Below are 12,406 nucleotides of genomic sequence, written 5' to 3'. Positions count from 1 at the left end.
AAAAATGTTTATCACTATTTTGTTTATAATTTTACAATTAAACAGTCGGAAAAAGGTCAAACTATAAAAATTATAGTTATTAAATACAACAGCGGATTTAGGGATGCACCAGGGAGAGCTAACCCCCTTTTAAGAATTTTTCCCGAGCCAAGATGGGTATTTAAGTAGTAGAAAATTTTATAAGGTATATTGTTTACATTCTGCACCCCTCTAAAGATTACTGGATCCGCCATTGATTAAATATATGCATGGCTTGCCTCCTCAGGAAGAAGCTTGTGCCACTCTGAATACAAAAATTAAAACGAAATTATATTTGTATAAATATGTTTGCTAAGTATAGACTTTGCACGTTGTAATTCAGGTTCCCTCCTAATTGACATTGGGGAAGTCCGAATTGTCACAAAAATCTACATACGGGCAAAGGAAATAAGAAAATGTGCAAAAATAAATATCAAATTGCTTTTTTTTAAAAAAAATACACATAATATTTTAAAATGTATTTTAAATTGTAAGCAACTAAATAACAGGATTTTTCAATAATTAGTATAAATTTAGTACGAAGTGGTTACAACAAAATTCTACGTACACACTCTCTCGGTTATACAAATGATAACGTCACAAATATATATATCACAATATAATTATTTATTGTGTATTTTGACACTTGAATTTGGAAGAAGCAATATGAACACCAAAATAATGTATCTTTACAAGTACGAAAAGTTATTTATACAGTTGAGAAAAGTGAAGAAATCACTATAACAAATAAAGAAAGTACAGTACCTTCAAAGTTCATGGTACAAACCGTATTAAAAAATTTTAGATAAAAAGCGATCTAAACGGATCTATCTAAAAAAATCTCGCACTAAATTCAAAAAATACATGCCATATTGAAGTGCATTCCGAAACGATTCGTCGGAAGTCTGTATTGCATGCCAGAATATACTGTACAAGGGAAAAAAAGTTTATTAGTGATGTGAATAAACAAAAAAGAATATCAGAAAAGTATTGAAAAATACATGAACAAGATTCGTAATTTTGGAAGGTTATTTTTACATATGAATATAAATTTCACGTATAATACTATGGCTTAAACCCAACGAGGAGATGAAAACGAAGCCTTGTATTACCGACTATCAATGGATCATTTTCAGTTATAGTCTGGGTGACAAATGGAGTTGGAAAAGTACATTTATCCATGGGATTATACATAGATATTTATATCTGGATAGATTAAAAACAAATTTTTTGTCATTTGCTTAAAAATTAAGCTTATCTTCTGACTACATATTCCAACAGGATAATAATAGAAGCATACTTCTTATATTGCAAAATAATAGTTGCTGCTTAGTGTAAAAAGACATCCATTCACTACTACATTTTCTAGACCACAATATAATTATCTTTCGGATGAAACGAAAAGAAGAATGCACGTAAACGAAGCATTTTTAGCAAAAAAAAAAAAAAGACTAAAAGAAGCCTTAAAAAAAGGATGGAAAAATAATTCTTCCTGAAATCACTGAGAAACTCGTCTCTTTAATGCTATTGAGACTGAAGATAGTCGTAGAGGCTTTTGTTGGACTTATAAAGTATCAAAAAGTTTAAATAAATACGACATAACTGATGTCTTATGTAATCTTTTGTTGTACTCCTTTATTTTGAATATATCAATAATAAAAAATTTCCATAGTACCATATCTTCCGGCATATAAGATGCAAATTTTGTTCCGAAAAAGGCTGAAAAATTGGCCCTTCGTCTTATATATATAAAGTTGCGATCTCTGTAAGCTAATAAATTTCATATTCAGTAGGCTACAGGCTAAAGACTTTTTCGTAAAATTAGATCATTTGCGAATTCCCTGAGCCCTTTTCTACTTACGCTACTGCACATACACACCTACTCCTCTACTCTAGATAACTTTGTATTGGATAATATTGTAAAATAATCGTATTATCCAATCGCTATTAGACATTTTACTCTTTTGCACACCATACTACCCTTTAGAAAATCAAGGACGATAAAATTTACTTAAAAACCATTATTTAATATTAAACTATATTTTACATCTTTAAAATAGAAACTTTTACATTTAGTACGAAAAATCCAACATAAATCTTTACTCAAAAGGCTTACATTTAGAACAAAAATCTTGAATAATGGTCGTCGGTTCGCGCGACCTACTGTAATACCTAAATAGGAACCAGTTTCCTATAGTAGGCTAAGTTCTTTCGGGAGGAGCCATTCCCCGAGTAGATTTCCCATGTTTCATTGCGTTATTCCATCAATTCAACATTTTCATAATTTAATAAGTAAACAGGCTTTAATGAAAAATTAAATAAATAATGTTCATAGTAAGTATTATATAAAATAGTTATGCCACATTCTGTAATACATACAATGAAATACATACTGTATATTCTACGTAGCACTGTTCATAAATTAGTAACGCAGATATGCAGGTTACCGTTACAATGAGTTTGTGAATATGCAGAAAATCGTTACAATCCCACCGAAATGCTTCGCGCGACAATTGACCAAGGTGTGGAGGTGTATACAAAATGTTATGTTGCTAGGGGCTAGTATGAGTGGATGGATTAGGCCGAAGGCAGAAGTCTGGGCACTACTGATTTAAAACAATACATGATTATTAGTTTGCAAATTGCTATACTTAGAAGAATATTTTTTTTTTTTTTTGTTTGGCTTTCGCATTTCGGTTGAAAATGCAAATTTATTTTGTAGAAGAAAAAATCTTATAGTTGTCACGAAAGCATCTGCACCTACAGCATTTTAAATCACTACCCAAGGACAGCAAGTGCCAATTGAGCGGGAGGAAAGAACGATCTCTTTAAATCTATGGTTCTTAACCTGTGGTCCGTGGACCACTGGTGGTCCTTAAAAGCATCCGAAGTGGTCCGCAAAGTTATCCCAAAATTATTAAATAAATGACGACGAGTTGATGACAATGCGCAGTACGTCAAGGTTAGAGCCTATAGTGGACTGGGCTGGGGTATGGTGCGCGGTCAGAAAATATGAAATTGGAAGGAACTAGCAATAAATTTGCATTTGAAGATAAAATCAGTGCGTTTATCGCTAAAATTGACCTATAGATCAGCAAAGCCGAAAGAGAGAATTTTTCTGCGTTTGATACATTGAACCCAATTATTGGTTGACAGTGTGCCGAGATTAAAGGACAAATACAAAAGAACATTCCATTCCATTTGCAAAGCTTGAAAAATAAATTCAATCGCTATTTTCCTGACTGCAAGGATAAAGGCACTGTATTCGGAAACTGATTTGCAATCCGTTCATAGTCAACATTTCTGGGGTGCCGGATGAAATACAAGAAGAGTTAATTGAAATGCAACATGATAGTAACTTCAAGGATACATTCGAGACAGGAATTAATCTTAAAGATTTTTGGAGCCAAAAAGCTATTGCTTTCCCTAAAATTCGAGAAATTGCTTTACAGTACCTAACTTTATTTTCAACCACATATTTATGCGAGCAAGGATTCTCAGTGCTTTTGATAATTAAAAATAAACATCAAAATCAGTTGGATGCCAGTGCCGACATGCATTTGCTTTGAGTAGCACTAAACAAAGAATTCAGCAGTTGGTAAACAGTGTGCAGTCACAAAAATCGCACTAAAATAATATAATTAATATAACACTTTCGCAAATAATATAATACTCTTGGTATTATATTATTTGCGTGGTATTGGTGCGAAATCTCATCGCACCAATACCTGTAATGATTATTCTTGTCATCTGCCATTTTTACATCCATTAATCTAACTTGAACTCAGCACACCGTTCAAGGATATTCAGAAAACTTCTTCGCTCCGCCCTACATAGCCAATTACATTCCTTAAGCTTAGTTTACACTGTGCGAATAGCGAAAACGAATGAGAAAAGCGATTGCGAATTTTAAGGAGCCAATTATTTGCAAGCGAGAGAAAAAGTTATCTCGAAAAACAAAATGGCCGCCTCCGATATTCCGTCATTAACCACGTTTGTTTATTTATTGAGAAAGAAAGATACGTCAAAAAGAAAACGATGCTGGGTGAGAGGAATATTAAAAATCGGTAATTACAACATTTACTCTGTTGTGTGAAAAAGTTTCTGTAACCGGCTTGAAAACAACAAGAACCACGTGACATAACGTGACTAACGGGAATATTGTTGATGGCGAAATTTTTTGGCTAGCGAAAACGTTCGACAGTTCCGAATTTCGAAGCGATTCGCGAAATGGTAAAATTTGCCGGAAACGACGTCACGTTATTCGCGCTGTTTTTCGCTTTCGCCAGCGAATCGCGCTCAGTGTGAACTAGGCTTTACTTGTTAAAGGAGGATGCACACATGCGGCACGGCAAGGAAAAGCGGTGTCGAAAACTCATCTTAGCCGGGCATCAGCAAAACCACACAAGCAGCAATCCGCTTACATTTCGGCGCATGCGTTCAGTATTCAAGATGGCGAACGATACCGACACTGCCATTATCCACGTGTTTACAAATTTTGTTTTGTATGGCTTGCTTTATTTAGCTAGAAGACTTTGTCGAAGATTTTGGATTAAAGATATTTTTTTGGATGGAGAAAGATTAAGGTCTCTCGATAAAGAATACTGTTTCGAGTAAGATTTGGTTGTGTTTTGTTCTTTGAATTAAATTATATATGATTATTGTTAAGTTTATTATTCTTTCCTCTTTATTCTGATGTTTTCTGATGTTAGTTATCTCGGCTAACGTTTGCGATCTGTAACGTGGCACTCCCAATCTGTATTCCTCTGTGACATTCCTGTTAAAGTTATTGTTTTTTCTGCTGATCATTCCTTATAAAACACCTTCGCGGGACGCCCATGGATCTCAACCCTTTTCTTTTCATCCACTTTCCTTTCTCACCCCCACCCCATCTTCCCCCTTTTTCCGTAACACAGGTTGTACCAAAGATACCTGTCTTACTACTACTACTACTACTACTACTACCGCTAACCGCATCGAACTTTCCGACATTAAAATACCACGTGATTGTATTTTCTCACGTGACTACCAGACGAACTGTTATTGACTGATAGAAAAGCGTCTTGGCGGCGGTCGCCGCAAAAGATAGAATTCAACCAACTGTTGCGGCACGAGAAAAGCGGCACAAAATCGACTTCTGCGGCGAGAAAGTGAAGTCATTCTGCCGCTTTTCCTTGCCGCGCCGCATGTGTGCATCCTCCTTTAGCATTCTGAGTTACTGAACACAACTCTGGTTCAAAACGCAATCTAATGACATATTTCGTTTGAAATGAAACGAGCTATGCCATTGGTTTGCGTGTATTAAAGCGCTTTACTAAGCAACTCATTATGAGTGTTGATTTTAACGAAGAAGAATGCATCAGTGGAGCGATAGCAAAACCATTCGATCGTCGGTTTGTTTTCCATAATATTAACATACCAGGAATAAATTGTAGTGTTATGAAATATAATTATTTTAAAGGAAGCACGAACCGTGAATTCTTGATATAGGCCTACTTCTCGAACAACTAATTAAAAAAATCCTGCAATTAAATTGCTTAACTTTCCCGGCAATATTTGATGGCGGATTCGTTGTTATATTTTATTTAAAAAACTTTTTATACTTTTAACATTATAAAACAGCAAAAAGCTTAATGAGGGTAGGGATGGGGTTTATAAAAAATTCGAGAATGCTAATAACAAGTAAAATCGTCATTAAACACAACCCTACTGGAGATGCACACTATTAACTTATCTCTCCACCAAATCACCAAAATGCATCAATCCCCCGTAACATACAAACCTCCCTGCAAAATTTTAGAAATTTTCGTCAAAGAGCACAGGAGTTATTAAGCTTCAAAGAGGGTGAACAAAATCGTGCACCCCACACACATCCATACATACATAAAGAAAAAAAAACCCGAATTTTTCTACGTTTCAAGGTCCACAGAATCCAAAATTAAAAATCTGTGGGCTCATGTTTCGACCGATCGCCATACTTTTCATCTGTTACTTAAAAACAGAGAGAGCCTGGAAAGTATTATTTATACTGTATATAGAAATGTGCGATAAATTATAAATACGAGAATATGTAATAAATTTACAGTATAAGCTGGCATTACAATCTAAACGAAGATATTGGTAAACTAATCCAAACACATATTATTTATCGTATTTATACAGACACTTGGCAAATCACAGAATTAAATTTTATTCAGTTGATACGTGTTTCTTTCGTTTGTACACGTTTCGGGCATTGGTAAACTGTTATATAATCTTTAATAACAATACAAGTCGACCCCCCTATAACACTGTTGATAATTCCGTTTTATATGAATTCCATGTTGTACGAGTCACTTAGTTTTTACAAATACGCGAGCCGTTCACAGCCCGGCACACCATTTACCTTCGCACATGTAGGCTTCTGAACACTGGCTCAAAACAACAATTGAGCCAGTGTTCAGAAGCCTACATGTGCAAAGGTAAATGGTAAAAATAAGTCGAACATATATTTGAAAATTATATACATGGTATTTAAACCTTTATAACCTATTTGAAATTTTCCAAATTTATGCAAGAAACTTAAGATTAAAAACATGCCACATGAAATTAGGTAATATTTGAATTTTCGAAGTTTTCTGACTTAAAAGCTTCTAACTTTAATTTAATGAAACTGTTTTATATTATTTTTATGGGTGTGACAAAAATTTTTATCAGGTTTCTCTTGCTGGATCTTAGCCAAACTACATATTAAGAATTACTATTTGTTTGAATTTTTCTTTTTTCTTATGTTAAATTATTTGTAAACTATTCTGTTAACAGAAAATATGTGAGAAATAACGCTACATTAATATGTTTGGTATTGTAATTACTTGATAATTTCTTATTTTTTGGCATGAATGATATAGAAAAATGGCTACATCTAATTAAAGTTACGTAAAAGAAGTTTTTGTGTATATAAATATAAACTTCATTTCCATTATTTTAATTAGTTTTAAAAGCTATTCTCTAATACAGTGTTTCTCAACGGGGGCGATATCGCCCCCACGTGGGCGTTTTTCCATGTTGAGGGGGCGATTTGTAACAATTTATATTTTGGGGGCGAAAAACAATTTTCTGGGCGATATAGTAAAACATTATATTAAGAATAATTAGATATTTTATTCGTTATATCGTTCAATAATTAAACAAATAACATTATACNTTTATATTTTGGGGGCGAAAAACAATTTTCTGGGCGATATAGTAAAACATTATATTAAGAATAATTAGATATTTTATTCGTTATATCGTTCAATAATTAAACAAATAACATTATACTAGTCACTAGTCTGTTCAATGCAGTACGAATTTGGCGTTAGCCTTGGCCCTCGGCATCGGAATTTTGAAGTGAAGGGGGCGATACTACGTAACGGTTTCATTGAAGGGGACGATTCGTTAGAGGTTGAGAAACACTGCTCTAATATAAACAAACATACCGTATATACCACAAAAGACATTTCTATAACTCAAACTGCCACAAAATAAAAATAAAAATAGTGTGTGTAAAATGCAAAAAATTCATACAAAGCTTAACCATAATTCTGCTTGTTACTAAGCATGACAGATAATTGCAATGAAAATTTTGTTCTGATTCTCTAGGAATGCAACTTCTCCATACAGCATAAATAATAATAAAATTATATCATTTTACATTAATTAATAAAATACATAAATTGACAATTATCAAAATGGATTATTAACGATTAAAAAAGAATTTTATTTCATAACACTGTGTGTTATAATTATCTATGCAGCAATTAAAGTGATAGTTGAATTGTAAGACTAAAATAAATCATTTTTTCCATCGCCATAAGTTGACTATCCTCTTTCAAAATGATTTATTAACCACATTTGAAACTACAGTATTACAAAAGTTTTAGGTTTATCTTTATCTTGTATAATTTTAATTAAATATACTAAAACATTTAGTTAATACCAACTGGTGATGGACTATTTTCTATCAGAAAATAGTCCAAAATGCATCTTGAGTTTGTTTATTTCCATACTTATGTAGTCATGTTCAAATCATTCACAATAAATACTTTACTAATAAATAAATACTAAATAATAAATACTTTATAATTTATATGATTGCATTACCAAATTAGTCACATGCATTACAAGTTTTTGATTTAATTGTTTTATTATTGTTTAAACAAGAACATTTTTGCTCAGATGTAAGTTAAACAGTGGCATAAAAGAATCACTTAGTAAAATAAACTTCAAAAGCAATGCTTTAATAAAAAATCTTCTAACAGAACATTGTTTTTGATGCTTAAGTATGGTAGTTCCAAAAGAATATGAAGTGAATATATTATTGTAATCAGGCCCGCCGTAAGCGGGCGTGCAACGCGTGCACCACACGCGGGCGGCAAATCGAGCGATCGGTCACGTAATATTCAAAGTCATTGTCATAATACCCACTCTACTTATAGCATAAGAAATGTCGTCACGTGGAGAAAAAAATCCGACTGGCGCGCAATTACTATATTCTTATTTATATTATAGCGTTAACAGCGTCTCTATTGGCATTTATCAGAATTAAGATGCAATGCGAAACGTCTGTTGGCAGGTTGAACCTGGCGGCGCCCGAAAGCCAAGTACCCATAGTCGTGCTTAGCGTTTCCAATTTAGCGAAAAAGTCGCTATATTTGGCGAGTTTTTGCTTTAGTTAGCACCTTTTTTTGAAATTTAGCGACGGAGATTTTTCTTAGAGATATTTTAGTAAATTTAGCTACATTTTAGAGATTTTCCACGAAATCAAAAAATTTAATAAATTTATTAATTTATATTATCTTTAATGTGCAATAATTATGTGCATGAGTCGCAAATCTTATTTTTAATAAGTGGCAACACTAATCAGAGCTCAAGTTTTCATATCATGACCAAATATGGTAAATATTTTTAAAGGGGACGGAGCTTAGTGGGTATTATCGTCGCGACTATCTGTAACAGGTCCAATCCTGATTCAAATACTGTAGTTTATCAAACTTTTTAAGAAAATTAACAGTGATCGTTGTTGCATTCAAAATTTCGGAATCCTTATATAAGTTACCTATCTTGCATCGTGAGTAACCAAGTGCATTAACATAGTGTCATTTTGTGATAATATTATTTACTATTATTTATTGGTATTGCAATTTATTATTTATTAACCTGACATCAGTGAAAATGTCAAATGAAAGAAAATACACTCAAAAATTTCGAATAGAATGGAATGGCTTCGTGACGATAGGTTTAAAAACTGGTTGCAGAAAATAGAAGGAGAAAATACAAAGTGTCGCTGTAAATATTTTAACTGCATTTTGATAGCAAAAGTAAGTGATTTACAAAAGCATAGGAAAACTCAAAAATATAAAAGCCGAGCCATCGTTTAGCATTCAGCGGAGTGCAAATATTCTTCCATTTATGAAAAGTTCAAATGTTCATAGAACAGAGGGAAATATGGCGCTTTTTATAGCAGAAAGTTGTCCTATTAGTCATGTAGACAAACTAACTAAATTCTGTACAACAAATTTTTCAGATAGCAAAAGTTGTAATAATCTGACTCTTGGATGAACAAAATGTTCAGCCATAATTTCAAATGTTTTAGCAGCACATTTTAAAGAAAATTTAATAGTTGATATAGGTGATAGCAACTATAGTTTACTAATTGACGAAAGTAATGACATTTCAGTTTCCAACCTTTTAGGTATTGTAATTAGATATTACTCTCAAAATAGAAAATGCATAACTACAACTTTTTTACATTTAGTACCACTTAAAAGAGTGCAATACTGATGCAATTTGTGAAGCAATTAAATTTTCCTTGAGAAATAATGCCTTGGATTTGCATAAACTCGTTGCAATTGGAACAGATAACGCTTCTGTAATAATAGGAATCAATAATGGTGTATATGCTAAACTCAAAGCCGAAGTACCTGCTTTGATTCTGGTACGTTGCCTCTGTCATTCATTACAATTAACGATTTCCCACCTACAAAAGAAGGCCTTCCAAGAAATATAGAATTTCTTATTAAAGAAACATTTAGTTGGTTTTCTCATTCTGCGATTAGACAATCCAAATACAAGGAACTCTATTCTTTGATGAGTGATGGAAATGAACCATTGAAATTAGTACAAAGTAGTGAGACTCGTTGGATGTCAATTCAGACCGCTATTGATAGAATTTTGAGACAATGGAATGATTTAAAGGTAAATTTTAATTTGGCCAGAACAAACGAAAGATGTTATACGGCAGAAATTTTGTTCTCAATGTTTCATGATCAAAGAAATTTCTTATTTCTTTTATTTCTTAAACCTGTACTTGATGAAGTTCAGAAATTAAATAAAATATTTGAATCTGAGAATAATAATCCTACGAAGTTGCTACAGGACTTGCTAAATTTAATAGAATCTTGTTGTTCTAAGATTGTTATTCCAGGAACAAAAATAACAAATGAAGTAGTAATTGAAAACCATTTAGCACTCAATCCATATTTGGGTTATCAGTTTGAAACTGAAATAAACAATTCTGCACTGTTAGATAAAAAAAAGAAAAATATTCGTAGTCGCTGCATTGCCTTCCTTTTGTCTCTTATAAAACAACTTCGGCAAAGGTTACCTGACAATACAGTATATCAATATTGAAAACCATGACGTCACTAAGTATTGACCAATACCTCAACCCAATTAAAAGTGATATAATAAACTTTGCGAAAATGTTTCTCACTGATGATGCAATATTAACTCGCATTGACTTTCAATGGAGGAAAATCCATACAATTCAGTGGAAAGAAACTTCCAGCACGATAAACCTGTGGACGGAGGTAGCTCAATACCGAGATGCTGCCAGAGAAAATTCCTCTAAAGACTTGGTCAATTTTGTTTTAAAAATTCTTTTATTACCTCACTCAAACGCAAAGTAGAGCGTTTATTTAATCAGATGAATATTGTTAAGACCAAACTGCGGAATAGATTGAATATTATTTCATTCAGTAGCATATTAACGATTAGATATGGTTTGAAAAGATTAGGGAAATGCCGCTATGATTATGAATTGCCAGCAAATGTCATTCGAAAAATAGGCACTATGAAATCATATCAACATTTACAGTTTGAAGCAGGACCATCTTTTGAACACAATGAAGAAATTGAAGAAGTAATGGAATTTAGCGACGAATGGACTTTTTGAATTAAGTTAAAAATAGATTAATTAAAGGTAGGTTTTTATTTTTTGTTTAGCCATTTTTTCAGGGAATTTTGAAAATTTTTTTAGCTATTTTTAGAGAGTTCTTTGTTTGCTTTTAGCTACTTTTATTTTTTTGAGTTGGCAACCCTAGCTCGTTGTCTATGACAGAAGTTGACAGGTTTGGCGAAAATAGGGAAATCCCCACAGAGCTTCCTTCTCAATTTGTACTTGTACGCATTCGAACAGTTCTTTCGCATATCAAATTGCAATTATTTTGTTAATAATTCTTCTGACATGGGTCTAAGTATAATTAATGATATTTTAACTTGGTTAGGATTTAAATCTGAAGCTTAAAGACGATTCAAGTAGCGAAACAGATATTGACGGTATTGATTTGTTTAATGAAATCAATACTTTAAAGTTGCATTTTCCAGAAAACCAGTCTAACGATCCACAAACCCCATTACAATATCTTTTTACTAATGATTTAGTTTCAACATTTCCGTACACAGCAATAGCAGTAAGAATATTACTTACATTGCCGGTTTCAGTTGCACTTGGTGAAAGGTCCTTTTCAAAGTTAAAAATTATAAAAAACTATTTAAGATCAACAATGCACCAGCAAATACTAAGTAATTTAGTTTATAGCTATAGTTTCAATTGAAAATGAAATATTAGACAGCTTGGATACAAGAAAATTGATAACAGATTTCGCAAACATGAAGGCAAGAGTTCAATTTCTATAGATAAATATTTTTATGGTTTTACACTTAAGTAAACAAAAATAACTTAGTAATAATAAATAGTTCTTTTTGTAAAGTATTTCTTTTCTTTTTTCACATTTTTTTGAGACAACACTAAAGAGCCTTTCTGGCAAGCTCAGCGCAGGTAGTCGTACTTAAACGGGGCGGCATAATCGGTATTGCACACGGGCGTTCAAACAGCTAGCGGCGCCCCTGATTGTAATACATAGAAGTAGAACATATCAATAATCTGAAAAATGAGAAATTAGTTTTTACACAATGCTAAATATTTTTTCTCTTATAAACAGTTTTAAGCTTTTTAATGTTGTTTATTAATATCTTAATAATTATAGATAAAACAATAAAACATAACCAATACCTCATACTAAATTTCAACCATATTCATACCAAATATATAACTACATTGACCTCCTTTTGGTTAATAATTAAAAAA

The 12,406-nt window shown here is 32.5% G+C and overlaps 1 pseudogene; it reads left to right on the top strand.

The window, feature by feature from the left end:
* Positions 1-9,600: 9,600 nt before the first annotated feature.
* Positions 9,601-11,852, top strand: LOC111637791 (annotated as a pseudogene).
* Positions 11,853-12,406: the final 554 nt, after the last annotated feature.

Source organism: Centruroides sculpturatus, unplaced genomic scaffold (genome assembly GCF_000671375.1).
Source record: "Centruroides sculpturatus isolate CEXI.00-Female unplaced genomic scaffold, Cexi_2.0 scaffold1001, whole genome shotgun sequence".
Classification (NCBI taxonomy): domain Eukaryota; kingdom Metazoa; phylum Arthropoda; class Arachnida; order Scorpiones; family Buthidae; genus Centruroides; species Centruroides sculpturatus.
The sequence above is the reverse complement of the archived record's forward strand: the minus strand, read 5'-3'. Positions and strand labels throughout refer to the sequence as shown.